Genomic DNA, 18,160 nt, shown 5'->3' with positions numbered 1-18,160 from the left:
CAAATTTGTAGCTCTTACTTTTGCGAATAACTTTACTGAAGACTTCAAATATCTATTTTGAATACTTTAAAAGTTATGGCTTGTTGTTTGTGGATTACCTCTTGTCGCCTATTTATTGTTCAATATAGTAATAATCCATTGCCAAACATTATTTCGATAAAACGAATTTTGTAGTTCATTTTTCTATCTACAACCGCTAGAAATAATCACCGAACACTTCCAAGTTGTCTGGAAGGAACTTGATAACTTATTAGTGCAAAAATGTTCATTTGTGCGAACCTTCTGACTGCAATTTTTCTATCTTATGACCATTGGATCGATCTGAAACATATCGGAAAATGAAAAGCGAAATAAATAACTCCAAGCAACGGCGTAGACAAGAGAAGGTTTTGGGGTTTAACACCATACAACCCACCCCCCCCCCCCCCAACCCAAAAAAATATTGGATTGAAGTTGAAAATTTATTGATGCAGACTGATTTAATTCAATATTACAATAACAATTATCTGATCTGTACATTGATAACCTGTTGTTATAAACATCATGAGGACTTTTGATAAATTGTCGGAATGGGGTCCTGATATGTAACTGATCTATTGGTCTTGATTTCACAGTTGTCTAATAGCATCAATATCAAATTCCTGCCTGAAAACATTCCAATAGAAAATTCCAGAGTTCTGTAATCAATCATAAACCTTAGATTTATTTTCAAATGGAGCTCGTTTGTGTAGAGATGTACTGTAATAGGGGTCTTTATTTAATAGGAAGCGAAGTTAAAATTGATTTAATGTCTATGAAACATAGAACTGCTCACCAAAAAATGCATAACTTTCAACATTTGCTAAAAATATTTTTGCCTTTCTCATTCACTCTAAAATTCGTCAATCTAATCCCGACCCGGAGGGCCGAGTGTCATATGCCAATCGACTGAGTTCGTCGTAACTCAGTCGAATTTTAATTTCAAATATTTAATCATTCAATGTGGCTTAACCCTTTAGTTCCCACCACAGCCTCTAGGCGGTCTCTATAAAAATCTAAATTTGCCTGCTTAAAGGCGGTGTTGAGCACCTGAGCGAAAAAATTTCAGTCTTTAGTGATTACTTATGGTTGGACCAATTAAAAAACTTCAGAACGCCAAAATCTCATATCAAATTTACTTTGACAATCTACCAGACAGTAATTAGAAATTGTGAACGGATGCATTTACATTATTAACGTGATCGTGTTAGTGATCGTGTTAATTTATGAATAGCTCGCAAGTTTGAGATTACAGAAACTAAGAGTTCTGGTCTCATATGATTTCCATGACATTTTCAATGATTTTTCAGAACATTTGACGAATAGAAAAAATCACCATAAAAAGTTATGTTGAAAAAGTCTTACTTATTTTGTCACAAAATACAAAACGTACATTACTGGAAAGTAATTTTTACATACAGGCCAGTTGATGCCCGTTATAACTACTATTTTTTCTTGTAGTACTTTTCACTGTCTTTCTAATAGAATCGAAATGTCTCCCACATATTTCCACATCTCCTAGTAATAGAAGTTCAAAATGGCGGCTTTTTAAAATATTTTATTCAATAACTCTTAAGTTTTCAAATAAAAAATGACATCAGTCCTCGACAAATTTGTTTAATTTCTCAATTCCAACAACTTCTTCGAACATTTAAAGAATTGAAAAAATCTCAGAAAAAAGTTATAATGAAAGCATGGTTTTTTGGGTGCCTTCCACGAACAACGCACTTTATCTCAACACCGTTACATTTTGGAGAGTATGCATGTTCAGAAAGTTTTCTCGTAGTAAAATTTTCTACAACTTTGTCATTGACATTATGACTCTATCTCGAAAGTTAGTAGAAATAAATTTTCTATCTCACTTTTAGGTGGATTAATCACAATTCAGTATATATCAAAAGAAGATGGCTTACATTCCAAAGAAGTATTCCTAACACAACAAATCACTAAGATCAACTCCTAGAGCACAATTAATGAAACGCACGTTTTGGTACCATTGCGACCACTGTGCGATTTGCACAAAGTTAGTCTCAAATGAAAGGTACAACCTTCCCATCGGCTGTTATTGAATTTTATTGATTGGACTTCCGGTTCCGGAGTTACGAGTTGAAGAGTGCAATCACACAGCAAATTCCCATACAAACTGAAATGAAAAATTTTCAAAATCAAATTAGTATTTTTGATACCAAATGACTTTAAAATGCATGAAACATTGAGATGTTTGACAAAAATTGACTTTTTTGGACATTGGTACGTTTTTGCCTTTCTCATATAGAAAAATTATGCAATCACTCTAAAAATCGTCAATCATACCTGCCCGGAGGGACTATGCAGTGAGGGGTTGCTACTTTAAAATTAAAACTAGTTTCAAATTTCTTAACAAGTTCAAAATTTTCGGCAGGACCAGGACCTCCCGGATCTTTCTCCACGATCCGCCGCTGGTATCAAACGATGTTTCAGTATCACATAGCATCTCAAGATCGTAGCTGTCGATCCATTGTATGTATGTGTAAATCGTACTGAACATGTAATATTCATTTCCACCATTGTATTGAACATAACCAGCCATGGAATCGTACTCTGGACAAATGAAACAAGCACAATTGCACCACTAGGTGGATTAAACAGGTTTTTATTTTATGAATGCTTCGAGTTGAGACGAAAACGTAATATGATTAATAACGAGGAATACACTTTCCGTACGTAGAGAGAAGTTTATGAAAAATGACGATTTCCATTCGACTCTAGCAGGTTCTGATCGATTTTGATGAGCATTTGATTTTTGTTGTATGACCAATTATATATATAGGTCAAATGTTTAAAAACAGTAATTTATGGTCAAGATAGCATCATTTTGAAACCGCCAATTTCGGAGGTTTAGTATCTTCGATGAGTTTTTCAAACGTTAAACAGCGCATCATTTGATAAAATAATTTTGACGGTATATCGTCCAAGAAGTATTTATGGTGAATTTTCTCAGGTTAATATTCATGACTACAATAAAGTCTCAACTAATTCGCTAAAGACACGAACTCTGTTACTATTTTCTGAAAAATTAATTCTGCATAATTTTGAAACTTCAAAAATTACGGTTTCGGAATTATGCCGTTTGGACAGTAAGATCGATTTTCACCAAACCGAATTTCTGGCTACGCCGCTGACTTCAAGTAAGTAGAAATAAAGTTGTTCTACACTCGTTCACAAGAAACTTCTTCGAATGCTGAATATCTATTATAATACATTGAAACCCCGATTTTATCAGCCAAATATGAACATATGTTTGATGGGCTCTAGCAGACGAACAAGACCGAATTCGAGTAAATTCTTTTTTGAGCATGTTTTCCTTATCATGAAGATGGAAATATGCAAAAATAAGAAGTTCATCATAATCAGAAATAGTTATCAGACTACATCAAAGGACGGGAAGAGTATTTTAACAGCTTCAGTTTATTATAAAGAAAAAAAGCCCGATTTAGTCAATGTTTGTCAGCCTAAAATACACCATGAGACTGATAAAAATGGGTCTTTATTGTATGTATTATTCACTGTGTTTCACATTAATAGGTACATTTCATTTTTGGGGATTTTTTTATTGCATCGAACTACAACAATTTTTAGGTAGCTTTCAAGGGGTTATTTTATAGACTTCTTCCAAAATTTGGCGAACCTATTCCAATTCGTATACCAATTAATTGGTATACTTAAGGGTTTATATGTTGCAGATAGAGAAAATACTGAAATTTTCAGCTTTTTTCCTACACAATATTACGAAAGCTTATTAAACAATTTTTCCTAATAAGTATGTGAAAATTATAAACTATTTGAATTTTTTGAATAGTTTTATTTTTTATTTAACCGTGATTTTTGAAGTAGGACTACGTCTTTGTTTTCGATATAGGGGTGCACTCTGCAAATTCTACAAAAATGGCATGTAACGAAAAGTGGTCCAATTTTAAACGCGTATAATTCAGCCATCTCACGATAAATTTTCAAATTTTTTGCACAAATCGCCCCGAAATACTTCTAAGAATAGATTCCAATAGATAAACCCAAAGATTTTTGATATAGCATTAAAAAATTAAATAATATACAACCTTGTCAAAATATCGCGCATTAACACACAGAAGATAGCGTTTCCCAAGCCCTGTACGACGGATTGGTGTACCTAGTGCGCAACGCTTCTATGAATGACGTCATCATCGACTATTTAAAGAACGGACTTGGCCAGACACGCTCAGTTCACTGTTGAACTCCTGGCGAAGCAGATCACTGCGCTGTGTTTTTTACAGCCAGTGTAGCTGTGCTAGAAGTCCGTTACACTGGCTGTGGAGGGACGCTACCCTGTGTCGTCCAACAGGCGACCGCTTCCTAAATGCCGCTGTAATGCTGCCAGTAAATTTGTGGTTTAACTAGCACATGTATTTGCTATTTGCGCTTGAAACTAAGTAATGTAGTGGTAGTAATAAGCTTCCCATTTTGGTTTAAAAACAAGGACAGTTTTTAAAACAGGATTTGATTAATTAGTTTAGCTCATCTAAGCAATTTTGTCAATTCTGTAATTTAAAAGGAATTTAACGAAACTTGGTGAATTTGGCCCCACTTGCAACTGGTATAATCAACCTGCACAAAGTGTTGCATAACGCAGGGCTGTTTTTTTGGAACAAAATGTGTTATCATTCAGCCCTTCGCTATACAAAATCACGATATTATGACAGATGGGCTAAGCGCGGCCGTTCCTTTCAATTGGGAAAGGCCGCGTGGAATTTTGGTGAAATGCGCTAATAGTGTCGTGGTGGTACTAGTTGTCTCTTTCGCTCTACCCATCATCATCAGCGTTCATTTCATTTTGCATTGTACGCTTGGGTTCAATGTTTGGCGCGAGTGTGCTGGTAGGTAGGGGAACTGGCGGTAAAATGAACACGTTAAGCAAAGTCATTATTTTCTAATGAGATATTACAATCACCTTATGTTTCTTGTTAGACATGTTTTGTACATATCTGGTAAAAATACTTCGTCATAAACACATTTTTTCAAACATGATTCTTGATTTCTAAACATGTCACAAAATGAGACATGTTTATAGCGAGTGGGTAAAATGAACATGTGGCGGTGGTAAAATGAACTGCTTCTGGTGACTTGCAAAATGTCCTGTATGTATGCAATGCGCAGCGTTGGAAAGCATTTTCCGATCAATGTTAATATCCCAACAAATCATGAGCTTTGCATACACACAGGGCATTTTGCAGGCAAAAAAATTGTCACGGAAGAATTAAATTTTCATGACACAATATTAACCATTTTACAATCCTGTGGCATCGAAACACATCTACAAACTTGGGGTTATCCATGGGTGTTTGAACTTTTAGGATCTGTTTGAGAGCAACTAGAAAGATTGTTCTATACATGAGATGTGATTATATTGTCTAAAATTTGATTTTTCTTCACCGGCCGGGTGTTTTTTACCACACACTAAGTACTAAGAAAATAAATATTTTACATTAAGAAGTATAGTCCTACGTCTACAGTTCGTGCAACCCCATAGGGCTGCCCCTTGTAGTTTTTAATAAATAATGATCATCGCTTCACAACGTAGTCTATTTTTCGTGGCTTGCGGTGAGCACGATCTCTCGAATTGCTGAACTGAAAATTATGGAATAGAAATTAATTTTTAGTATTCTTCACAGATTTAACTCGCCGCGAAGATAGCTCTGAATTAGACCCGCTGGTGCCCTAAGACGATTTCGCTAGATTTTCAGAGAACTGTGCACCCAGTGCATTAACAAAAGTGACGGAAGGTTACCGAAAAGATTCGTGAAAATGAAAATTCCAGTAATGATGATGATTTTCCCAAACGGTTCGTTTTCGAGAGGTTTTTATTTGTTCTTTGGCATTAGGATTAGCGATAATAATTCAAATCAAGGATACTACTGAGAAGTCACCTTTAGAAAAAGTCGATGTCGAAGTAAAATTTGGAACTATGCACGCATGCGGTGAGCACGATCTCTCGAATTGCTGAACTGAAAATTATGGAATAGAAATTAATTTTTAGTATTCTTCACAGATTTAACTCGCCGCGAAGATAGCTCTGAATTAGACCCGCTGGTGCCCTAAGACGATTTCGCTAGATTTTCAGAGAACTGTGCACCCAGTGCATTAACAAAAGTGACGGAAGGTTACCGAAAAGATTCGTGAAAATGAAAATTCCAGCAATGATGATGATTTTCCCAAACGGTTCGTTTTCGAGAGGTTTTTATTTGTTCTTTGGCATTAGGATTAGCGATAATAATTCAAATCAAGGATACTACTGAGAAGTCACCTTTAGAAAAAGTCGATGTCGAAGTAAAATTTGGAACTATGCACGCATGCACTTCAGAGATAGCGTGATATCAGGAGCTGCGATTTCATTTCAACACTTTTTTTTACACTTACAAATGTAAACATAAGGGTTTTTTCATACATTCGAATGAGGGCTTTGAAACGCAACAAATTAACCTACCTGATTCTACGATATTGCTTTCTTAAACTACAGCAAAAAATACAACGGGCGAAACTGTATTTTTGTTTGTTTATTTAAAGTTTCGCCCTCCACGCTCCATGCAAACAAACAGGGCGATACTTTTTTGCTAGCAGTTTAGAGGCGAAACTGTTATTTTCGTATTTTTTTAGGATTATCAAGCTGATACCAGCTGTAAATAGTAACAATGATCGCTATTGAAAAAACACGGACGAAATCGGTGGTGTAGAACGGTAGTTATTGTAAAAAAACGTAAGGGCGATACTTCAATGCTGATAGGTGGGACCGAAAAAGTAAACAATCGCCAAAGGGGCGATACTATAGTTTTGTCGATTTAAATAGCAAAAACAAATTTTAATTTAATAATTTCAAATACTTTATGAAGGTTTCGATCACTGAATCATGCAATCTAGGATGTAAAAAACACAATAGATCTTAAATAGGAAATAAAACCAAGTCTGGAAATATTCACTGTTGATTTTCTTTGAATGGTATCACTGCTAGTGATACCTTTTCAAGAAAATGCGTTGATTTCTTAGTTCTCAGTCGCGTTGGAAATTTGAGTAAAGTATAAACTTCAAATCGATTTAAAAAAAACTACAAGGGGCAGCCCTATGGGGTTGCACGAGCTGTAGACGTAGGACTATACTACTTAATGTAAAATATTTATTTTCTTAGTACATTTATAGTAATAATAAATCAAACATATTTCTTACGTATGGTTTAATCACAACCAATCAACATCGAATATTACATATTGAACAAAACCTTCTTGGTTATCAGGTCATTTCATTTGTAGTAGGTGATCGAATCCGATTAAACTTATTTAAGAAGATCTGAAGAAAGAAGACAGAAAACTGTGACCGAACTAATATCTGGAACTGAATCTTTATAGAATAAGATTAGCTTGTAAAACCTTTTCGATTGTGTGTACTAAAAAACCCGGAAGAAAAATCAAATTTTAGACAATATAATCACATTTCATGTATAGAACCAAGCATTCTAGTTATATTTTGCCATTATTATAACTTTCCTAAAGTACGCATACAAATATAGCGAATGCAGTGGTCTTAATCATATATCGAAACTACAAATATATAAGAATCGAAAACAATTTTATATATGCACAAGAAACGTTTTTGCAACGGTTTTTCAAGTGGCAGTGTATTCATTCATAAATAGGCTTTGTAGTATGTACCTATTAGTAGAATCAAAGTACTATAGGCTGAGTGGAAATGAATCACGTGATGGGGAAATAAATCAATGAATTGATCGAACGTAAATAATAAACTTTCGTTGTGCAATTTAGTAATAAATTTTTGCTATCTACCTACACATTCGCCTCAAACATTAAACCCAAGTGCACAAAGCAAAATGAATCAACGCTGATGATGATGGGTAGAGCGGAAGAGACAACTAATACCACGACACTATGTTAACCGTGTTTGCAAATAAAGTTCGCATGTACAAACTATTTTGTGTACGAAAAATTATACATAAAAATGTGCTGGAAACGAGCACAACACAAAAGATAGCATACGGACAAGCTCATTCGCATTCACTGGGTAGCGTACCTCCACAGGTAGTGTAACGGACTTCTAACTCAGCTACACTGGCTGTAAAAGCACACAGCGCAGTGATCTGCTTCGCCTGCCGCTCAACAGGCGACTGAGCTGCTTCGGCGAATTCCGTCCGTTTAAATAGTCGATGATGACGTCATTCATAGAAGCGTAGCGCGCTAGGTACACAAATCTGTCGTGCTGGACTAGGGAAGCGCTATCTTCTGTGTGTAAATGCGCGATATTTCGACTAGGTTGTTCACTATTTAAATTTTTAATGCCATGATATCAAATTTTTTGGGTTTATCTATTGGAATCTATTTTTAGAAATATTTCGGGGCGACATGCGCAAAAAATTTGAAAATTTATCGTGAGATGGCTGAATTATATGCGTTTAAAATTGGACCTTTTCGTTACATACCATTTTTGTAGAATTTGCAACGTGCACCCCTATATCGAAAACAAAGACGTAGTCCTACGTCAAGAAAAAAATCGAGTACAATATATAACCCCTTTAGGAAAATTCAGTTTTACCACCACAATTTAGATATTATATTAACAGTTAACAATAATTCGTTGGTATGTCTATTTTATGGGCCATTTTTTCGCTTTCCCATTGATTTGGTTTGAGAGTTCTAGCACTGATGTTGTCCTATGCTGATTTGAGCGATTCTCTGAGTCCTGCCACTATCCCATGTAGTATGTGTTATCAAAAACATCGCGAAGCATCAAGTTCTAAATGTTCTCAAACGATATAATATCCGAAGAGAGTGATAAGAGTTATAAGAAATGTCTCATCACACTGTTAGGTGGATTAAAAGCGTTTTATGTATCATCTCGTATCTGAAAATGATTTTTTATAAATTTTGTATCAATGAACTGCAAGCCAAATATATTAAATTTTAAATTTAAATTTTTGGATCAATTTCGAATTCTTTTGGTATATCAAGAGTTTTTGATGACTTGTTTGACCAATTGAGCTCTCAAATAGAGGTAGGGTCACCGTATCTAGTGGTAGTTTGACCAGCAGAATTTTACTGAGCAGGGGAAAGACTTCAAGAGACATACGTTGGGTATGCGTTGAAATCAATTAGAATTTCGAATTAAAGTGATCTCGATTCGACAGAATTTTGGAAGCCATTGCTTTTTATTGTATAAAACGCTTAAAAACAAATAAATGTGCACTGTTTTATTTTCTTTGTAGCTCGTAGCACTACGAGGAAAAATATTTTATTTTCTTCACATTCACCGCAGAGTGTAATGTTTTGGTAAAGCAAACCACCTTTCTGTGCCGTTCACATTTAGTTGTAGTTTTTTGCATTTGTTAACAGTTTTGTTGGTTTAGTTGGATGGTGTAACTGATGTTGCTTTCTCGGATATTCACAAAGAATCCAAAAGCACCAACCACTCTCGCTGTGAAGTTTAACCCGAGCGAGCTTTGCTCTGCTCCTCAGTAAACAAACACGGGGTGTGAAATCACACTTCAGATTTTCTTTCGAGAATCTTTGTGAGGAATAATAATCCATTGAAGCGAAGGTTCAATGGGGTAAAGTAAACCTAAATTGCACTTGTAAAATAATGTTTGTCAACGCTAAGAGGGGCTCTCCTTAACAATTAGGGCCTGCAACCCGAGGATGATGTTTATGAGGACTGGGCGATTCCTGGTAAAAAAGGGCAACGCAAAATTGCAAAATAATGCAATGGATTCTTCCGGGCGAATTCGGATTTACCTGAACGAAGACACGGAATTCGCCCCAAAATCGGTGTGGCAACCCTAAGCAGGGTTTTTTTTTTAAATTATTACTTTGGTGTTAATCCAGCGCTTTCGAAGATTGAAAATTCAATAAATCAAAAAAATGGATTTCAAATTGGCGAAATTTGAAGACAACCTAAGACTAATCAAACCATTTAACTGTTTAACCTTTACAAGTCTGATCATATTTTTGTTTCGATTATAGACATTTTAACCTTCTTCATTCAGGTTAGAAATTTTCCTATAACAAATCTCTATTCCTGTGTGCGGGGTTGGGATTCGAACCCAGGTGAGCTGCGTACATGACATTCCATGTACAAATTCCGCTATGCCCGCTCGAGTCTGATCTTGTCTCGATGCGAGCATTAGGTTGGTATAAACAAAGTTGATATCAAATATGCAGTAGTTTGGAATTTTCGTTATTCTAGTTACCTCATACACAAGATATTGAATTTTTAATGGTATTCTCAAATAATTTTTTGTCGAAAAGTATTTGTCAAAATTTTAGTTTCCGTTAAAAATCCGGGCCTCCTTCAAAACTCCGGGCGGGGGGGGAACACCCCAGTCCCCCCTCTCTCGGCGGCTCTGGTGGTGGCAAACAATACTAAACTACAATAACATGACATGCCCTGTTAAAAAACATCATGTTGAACCACCTTGTATATGCCAAGGTTTGAGACTAAAAATAAGGACATTTGAATTAAAATAAGGACGCTTTCCAAAAACCTCGAAAATAAGGACATGTCCTTTAAAATAAAGACGGTTGGTAACCCTAGTTCAAGTGTCATTAGATATAAGTGATCTTTCAAACTGTTTCAAAAAACCTGGTTTAATCCACCTAGCGGTGCAATAGTGCTTTTCTCATTTCTTCAAGCTATGACTCCATGACCGATTATGTTCAATGTAATTGTGGAAATGTCTATTATATTCTTAATGCACTTTGCACCTACACACGCTCGCCAGCCACGGACCTGATGTCTTCCTTACTTCCCTAACTACGCTCCTCTAAAATCCATAAAACCTATGTCAGTCGAAAGAAAATTAGGTTGATGATTTTCAGAGTGATTCCATAACCTTTCTATATGAGAAAGGTAAAAACAAAAATTTGCCAAAATAAAAAAAAAGTGATTCTTTGTTAATTTTTTTTCGAAATTTTATCAAATTTCGACGTTTCATGCATTTTAAAGATATTTGGCACCAAAATATTAATTCGATTTTTAAATTTTCCTATTCAGTTCCTACTTCTATGAACTCAGGAACCGTCGTAGGTGCACACAAAAAATATGAATTTTATCGTTGACCTAATTGCAAGCATGACAGAATTTAACAAACCGTAATTCAGGAAATGTCAAAATATAACCGTGCTTCGTTCAATTTTACATAAAACATATACATTACATGAGCAATGACATAAAATTGCACTTCGTCGCTGTTGTGCTATCTTATGACAAACGCCATTTTGGGGTGAACTGAGTTAGATATGCCATGTTACTAAATTTTGAAATCTCTATAAAGTTGCGTTTTCAGAATTTTGAAATTCTGCTGGGTTACTGAGATATAGCGAAACACGATTATGACAAGCGCCAGTTTCTCGAGTGATCGAGTTGTGCTATTTTATGACAAAGAAATATCAGCCAACATACCCAGTTTGTTGGCTTGCTATAAGCCAAAAAGCTTATAGCAAGCCAATAGATGTCTCTCATGACATAGGTAATTTCTATGCAGATAAACCATAACCATTAGCTAGGTTTTTGTCTCGGGAGCAAAACTTTTCCTACCATAGTTTTTTTCTGGGAATGGTTGGCTTATATTTTAAACATTATTGAACAAATTTCCTATTGAGATTTCCACTAGTTTTGGAAAGTATACCGAAATGTAGTGATGGATTATGCAAGAAGACTACTTGTTTCGTCTAGTCGCCTATCAACACAAACATTGTTTGATATATATTGTCTCTAAATTGTTAATGGAACCATCTTTTGTTTATTGTTTTTCCCGAATAAAGGAGGAAAACTGGGAAAACTTTGTGTTCCAATACTATCATTTTGTAACCTGATATTGCTGCTATCGCATGGACAAGTATAATATTGCACATAGCTATCTATAACGCATAATTTTACGAATCAGTTATGATTCATTTTTATATGAAATCTTCTGTGCGCATTTGTGACACGTCATACATATTTTATCATGAATACACACTTATGACACGTATGCGAGCGACTTTGGTTTACATTTTAAGCAAAAACTCTAAGTCTAGTCAACCACACAAATCGAGAGATTACTTCAGAAAAGATAGAAGCATCGAATATCTTCTCCGAAAAGCTTGTAGCATTTATAAATTTTAAGATCTCAAACTTTAAAAATCGTTTTTCTCGGAAAGTGCTAAATGGCGCTTGTCATAAGATAGCACAACAGCGACGATATGTGGTTACTCCACGTGATTTACGAAATTCAAAGTCTTCTAAAATTAAAATCAAACTTAAAAGTAAGTCATTTTTGATGCTCGTATATGTCAGGGTCAGAAGACGTAAATTTACACAATTTTTTCTAGGTGTGTGGCCAATGTCAAAGCGACTTTGGGGTGTCATTAGTGATCTAGACTGTTATAGTGATATTAGCTTGATCTGTGTGGAAGATGATAAGTAAAGTTTGGCTTTTTTTGCTCGCATTTGATTCCCTTTTTAACCGTGAAATAGTGGAGGTACAGTGAATTAAAGTGCATTAGTACGTAGACCTTGTGAAGTGCTTTCGTTTGGTATAGTGCATGATAGGCTGCCTGTCGAAACTAAAGTTTGTTGGCATAAATTAGTTTTGCTCGCTCTGTTAGCAGCGGCAAAAAATAACAAGCAAGTGCGCCTTTACTGTGTGGTGGCCCGCTCACGGGCGAAGAAAAATGACTTCAATAGCTTGCAGTGTGTGCGCACAGCGTATTGCTAGTGAACCCGATGGTATTCACTGCTCTGGCGGGTGCGAGCAAATATTACACGTACGGTGCTCGGGTGTGAATACAGCAGCCGCAACCGCTCTGCGGGAGAACGAATCGCTGCAATATGTGTGTTTAGAGTGCAGGAAGAAGGAGACACGTCTCAACGATGTGCAGAAAATGTGTAGTGTGCTTTTGCAAAAGGTCGAAGAAATCACTAAGGCTGTCTGCGATGGTGATTTGAAAATACGGAATATTGTTTCAGAGCAGTACAGCGCTTTTGAAAAACGAATTTTGCCGCGCCTTAAATCTACCGTTGAAGATGTTGTTTCCGCAGAAGTATCAGTGCTGCGTGACCTAGTTCGGCGAGCGGGTACGGATCAGATGTGTGTCGATGATACCGAGACCGGCAATAAAGTTGTAAAGAACACTGCAGCCGTTGCCACTTATGCCAGCGTAACCCGTTCTAACTTAGCTCCAACAAGGCTGGAAAAACGCAAGGCGCATCCTGCCGTTTTGGAAGATGATAATGACGATTGCAGCATTCTGAGGTCCGGAAAACGACGGAAAATGACTACTAAAAAAACTTCCAGAAACGAATCAAGTGGTGAATTAACGGCTGCGTGCGAAACGCCTGTGAACACGTCAAAGTTACAGTCACTTAGGCCAGTTTCGCATGTTGCGAAAAACAGTGCAGTCTTGAAAATGGAGCAAACTGTTCTGTTCAAACCGAAAGTTGTTCAACTAGCGGAAATAACAAGGAAAGACATTCGTGAGAAGTTGGATCCAATAGACCTTTCTCGTGCGACCTAACCCCCTTTTTTCTTATTTTTATTCAAAAGACTACACATTTTTAAGAATATTGCCGTTGAAATGAGACTATTTGGAGCTATCGTGATTTTTTATTGATTTTTTTAAATTTGAAAAATGCAAGAATGTTGAGTATTTTTTTCACCTTTGCAAGAATGGTGGGACTCAAAATGTGTGTTTGGGCAACACTGTTTTGTATATTTTTGCTTGAGTTCCTGGCAACGCGGCAAATGAAGTGGTGAGTCGCGGTACAAAGTTCATTGGTTATGTAAACAAACTAAAGTGAACCTCTCGGTGGAGAACATTGCATGATAATGTTTAACCTCACTTTTTTGACAGCTCAGAGAGATTGTTTACATAGTCTTGGAATTTTTGTTGATTCGATCATAGTATGAGAAACTTGGTTTGGTTCGCTGCCAAATGTTAACACTATCCAAACAAGGTCGCTCAGCTGTAATTTTGATTTTTGATTCATTGAAGAAGTAAGGAATTTCTAGCCAAACATTTGAAAAAGGCCTACTGCCAAATGCAAACAAATCGAATTTTCATGTTCTCTATTAAAATCCTGGGACAAAACCTGTGGATAGATGTTTTCTTTTTCATTTTTTCTGTTCAGTTGATCTCTTGTCTTGCATAGCCACTCTTTCTTCCTCACATATTTTAAATGGACTGGCTACATTTGACAGTTCCCCCTCACTGCATTTGACGGTTCCCTTTGGCTGCATTTGACAGCTCCCCCTGGCTGCAATTGACATTAGGTTTTTTCGTATCCACACGTCACGTCCCAGTTAAAAACTATCTATCTGACCATGTGCATAAACATAACGCAACAATGAATTATGAAGAATTTTGATAATGATTTTATAACAAATTATAAAAGGGCCCGGCTGATATAAAAGTCCTAACTAGCAATTGAGTTCTACAAGATGACGACACGATTGAACTCATGATGAATGGAGTTCATGTTTGACAATTCTCGGTGGTTTGTTTACTTTGTCAGTTGCGTGAGTGCGACTGCAACGGGTGCTCATCTGTTACATCCCAGTCAAAAAGGGCAAGTTGCTGGCTAAAGGGGAGCTATTTGCCAACTCGGATGCGCTAATTGCCCTTCAATTTGCCAGCAAATTGCTGGCAATTAGGGGGCTATTTAAAATGCAACATTTGGGCGATTTGCCGCCGTCACTTTTTAGCTGCTCTACCCGCCCTTAATTCGCCCCTAAATCGCCCAGGGAACGCACCATTTAACCGCACTTAGTTGCCTAATATGAAAATTACAAATAATACTTATTTTCGGATTCATTATCTACTCACATAAACTTATCACTACACTAGGTAATCACCACCAAACTATAGGAAGAATCAATGGTGAAATTGGCATTACACACCAAAACTTACCACAATCTGATTTTTATTAAGAGCACAGATAACAGACGTTTAGACTAGAACAAAATTTCTTCAAAAACCTGTGTAAACTTTCAAATTGATAAACGTTGGAAATCCGTGTTTCACTATTGCCATCTGCGCAACTGTTTGCTATACGTGTTTGACAGCTGCACTCTAACTGTATTGCATCGATCATTGCGCCATCTACAAACGTTTGCCAAACGTGTTTCAGACGTCAGATTTATTCGGAATCTCAGTAGCGATTCAAATCGAGCCTAAACGTCTGTTATCTGTGTTAAGAGTTTAGGTCAGAGATCTTGTTCCACTATATTTACACACGATTCCACAATTTCCCACAAGACAAACTAAATAAAGTGCACTAGATAAACAAAATACAAGTGAGAACACGCGAATTGTTAAAAAAAAAAATTTTAAGCTTAAGCCAAACATGAACCGCAATGTTTGAAAAACGCAAAAATAACCAAGTCCTTTTCAGCCGCCAGAAAATGTGTCTACACTGAGGTAACTAGAATATCAAAATTCAAAAAATTGCCTTATGTTTTTTCGACACAAGAAATCAGTTTGATTTCCATTAGATTAGCTTATGAATCGAACCACAATCAAACAACTTAATGACCTATGCCTTTCATAGGGCAACCTTATGAAATTCTAATTTTTGAATTTATGGTATAAATAAATCCTACCTTATGAAGGTTGTAATGAGAAGATTATGAAATTCAACATTTTAAAACTCGAATAAATACTACACAGGAAGTGGAAACTCTGATTGATCAGATATCTTTACGATTTTATTTCTACTCGTCTACTTTATTTTAATGCATTTTTTAAATACATCAATAACATTCGTGCATTATATGAACCAGGCGCGTTGAAAGTACGGTTCCGATTGCGCTGCAAAATTCAATCTCGCTGAAAGTTAGCAGTTATCCAACTGTGATTTTTGCGTCTAAAAGGAAGATGCTGTATTGTTTTTTTAATAAATCAATTGAGACCAATTACTTTGGTTTACGTCGGAATATTTCCAAATTTACACCGGATACGCCGTTCAGAAAATTTGCGATTAGCTTCAGTTCGTTCACAATTATAGGCGCCATTTTTGTGTTTACTTAACTCTTTTTTCGCATAAGTGGCAACATTGAATTTCATAAGGCGCGGTAATGAAAATCCAATGTATGACGTAAGATATTTATACGTTGTTGTCATAAGAATTATAGGTAGCGTATGGAACTCATAGTTGCTTTATGTATTTTAGATTTTCAATGTTCTTGCAGCTTCATAAGGCGAAACTTACAAATTTCGCTAGTCTAGTTGCCTGAGTGTAAGTGTTGAAATCGCCTTTAAATCGCATTCGCAAATTGCATTTGTTGCTAGGGGCAATTAGCACAGGCGAGTTGAGTTAAACGTCAAACTGTTTAAATCGCTTGACCATGTTCGTCCGCATTTTTTTGACCGGGATTCGAACTCACGTAACTCCCATGTAAACAAACCACCGAGAATTGTCAAACGAAGTTCATTCGGCTCATTTTGCGGGGTTATGTCGGTTGGTGTAAAACCTAATACGCATATTATAAAATGATTATAAAGGATTATTGTAACTGATTCCAAAAGGATTATAAAGGCAGTGAAATACGTACACAATGAATTAAGGGGAGTGTCTGATGTAAACAATTCGCGCAATCAAACTAAATAAAACAGTATTAAATTTTTAAATAGAATTATAATGAATTCGACCAAAACTTCTTTTACCTTTTTCTCAAGGTTTACGTTTGGCAGTGACCCTTTTCAAATGTTTGGGTAGAATTTAGATTATTTTATCGTTGTTGCGATCAATTTCATTTGGTTTGTTTTGTTCACAATGTTAGTCGCAGAGCATTTTGGTGATCTATGGCAATTGAAGACCTTTACACCCAATACTAGGTCCGCTCCTGTTGCAGCTGTTTCGCCCCGTCCGGCACCGAGTCAACCGATGGTCCAGCCTGCGCCGCACTCGTCTGTCGCTATGCCAATGGCAGGTACTTGGATTGAAGGCTAAAATGTCAGCTACGGCTGGTGGTGTTGCTGCAATCGGTTTGCCTTCGGCCACGTTGGACATTCGGCTAACGGGAATATTCAGCGATTCCAATTCGAAGGAAGCAGCGCAGACTGCTTCGGTTCAACAATACGCTCCGGTATCGGACGAAGCTAACACTCCGGCAGGACGAAGGTTTCAATGAGGGGCTCAGGCATAAGTAGCAGAGTCCTTGCACTTACTGCTTGTCGAGTGAACAATTCCGACGAAACCACTGCCGCTATCGCCAAGTTTGATCACCGTGATTAGTGCGACGTCAGCGGTATAGAGGCTTTAGGCAGATGATTTATTCAGCAGAATAAGATAGCAAAATTACCCAAAACATAAGAACTGGCTGCCGAAGTGAATCCACACACTTCGTCACCTACAGAGGCAAGCAATATTGGAACGCAGCGAAATTCCTCACAATGAATTGATCTCGTTAGATGAAATTCCAGGAAGTGCAATTTTCATAGCATAATTTAATCGACCGAAATTGTAGTCCTCAGTCGAGAGAGAGAGAGAGAGAGAGAGAGAGAGACTGATAGAGTAGCAGCAGCTAGGAATTTTCTTTCGAAAGCTAGCAGCGGTTTCGCGTATCCTGCGCTAAGTAGAGAGCGTTAAGACAGATCTGACCAACGGTTCCGTCCGGTACCACCATAACACACGGCACCGGCGACACATATATTCACAACATACTAATTACTTATCCTTCAGAAAAAGTAAATAAATTGACTATGAAATCTATCATTCGCTGCCTAGTTATTTCGTGCCAATTTGAACAAGACAGCAGTTGCAGATAGCTTTATTGCGGTGCCAAAATTAATACAACTCGGGATATAATATAAATTTACATATAATTTCTCCTCCCTGATATTCTACCAGAATATATAATGCTCTGCATTATTATCACTCCAATCAAATCCTTCTTACTCCCTGTCGTCAGTGCCGAGCGCTATTTTGCATTTTCCGGCTAAATCAACGACAATGCGATAATCGACGAAACTTTTACTGTAATGGAACTTGAAACCGAATAATAAATGATTGTTCCATTCGAAAGCGATAACCTTGTTGTCCTCATGTTTGCAGCTATCATACGCTGGTAGGCATTCTGACCAATGGAAACGTT

At 36.7% G+C, this 18,160-nt stretch overlaps 1 protein-coding gene across 3 annotated transcripts in view; it reads left to right on the top strand.

Moving 5' to 3' along the window:
- Window positions 1-18,160, top strand: part of LOC131678827 (homeobox protein homothorax-like) — an 885,299-nt gene that overhangs the window by 554,736 nt on the left and 312,403 nt on the right. The gene's annotated exons all lie outside the window — the stretch shown is intronic.

Source organism: Topomyia yanbarensis, chromosome 1 (genome assembly GCF_030247195.1).
Source record: "Topomyia yanbarensis strain Yona2022 chromosome 1, ASM3024719v1, whole genome shotgun sequence".
Classification (NCBI taxonomy): Eukaryota; Metazoa; Arthropoda; class Insecta; order Diptera; family Culicidae; genus Topomyia; species Topomyia yanbarensis.
Note: the sequence above shows the minus strand (reverse complement) of the source record. Positions and strands in the feature narration are given on the sequence as shown.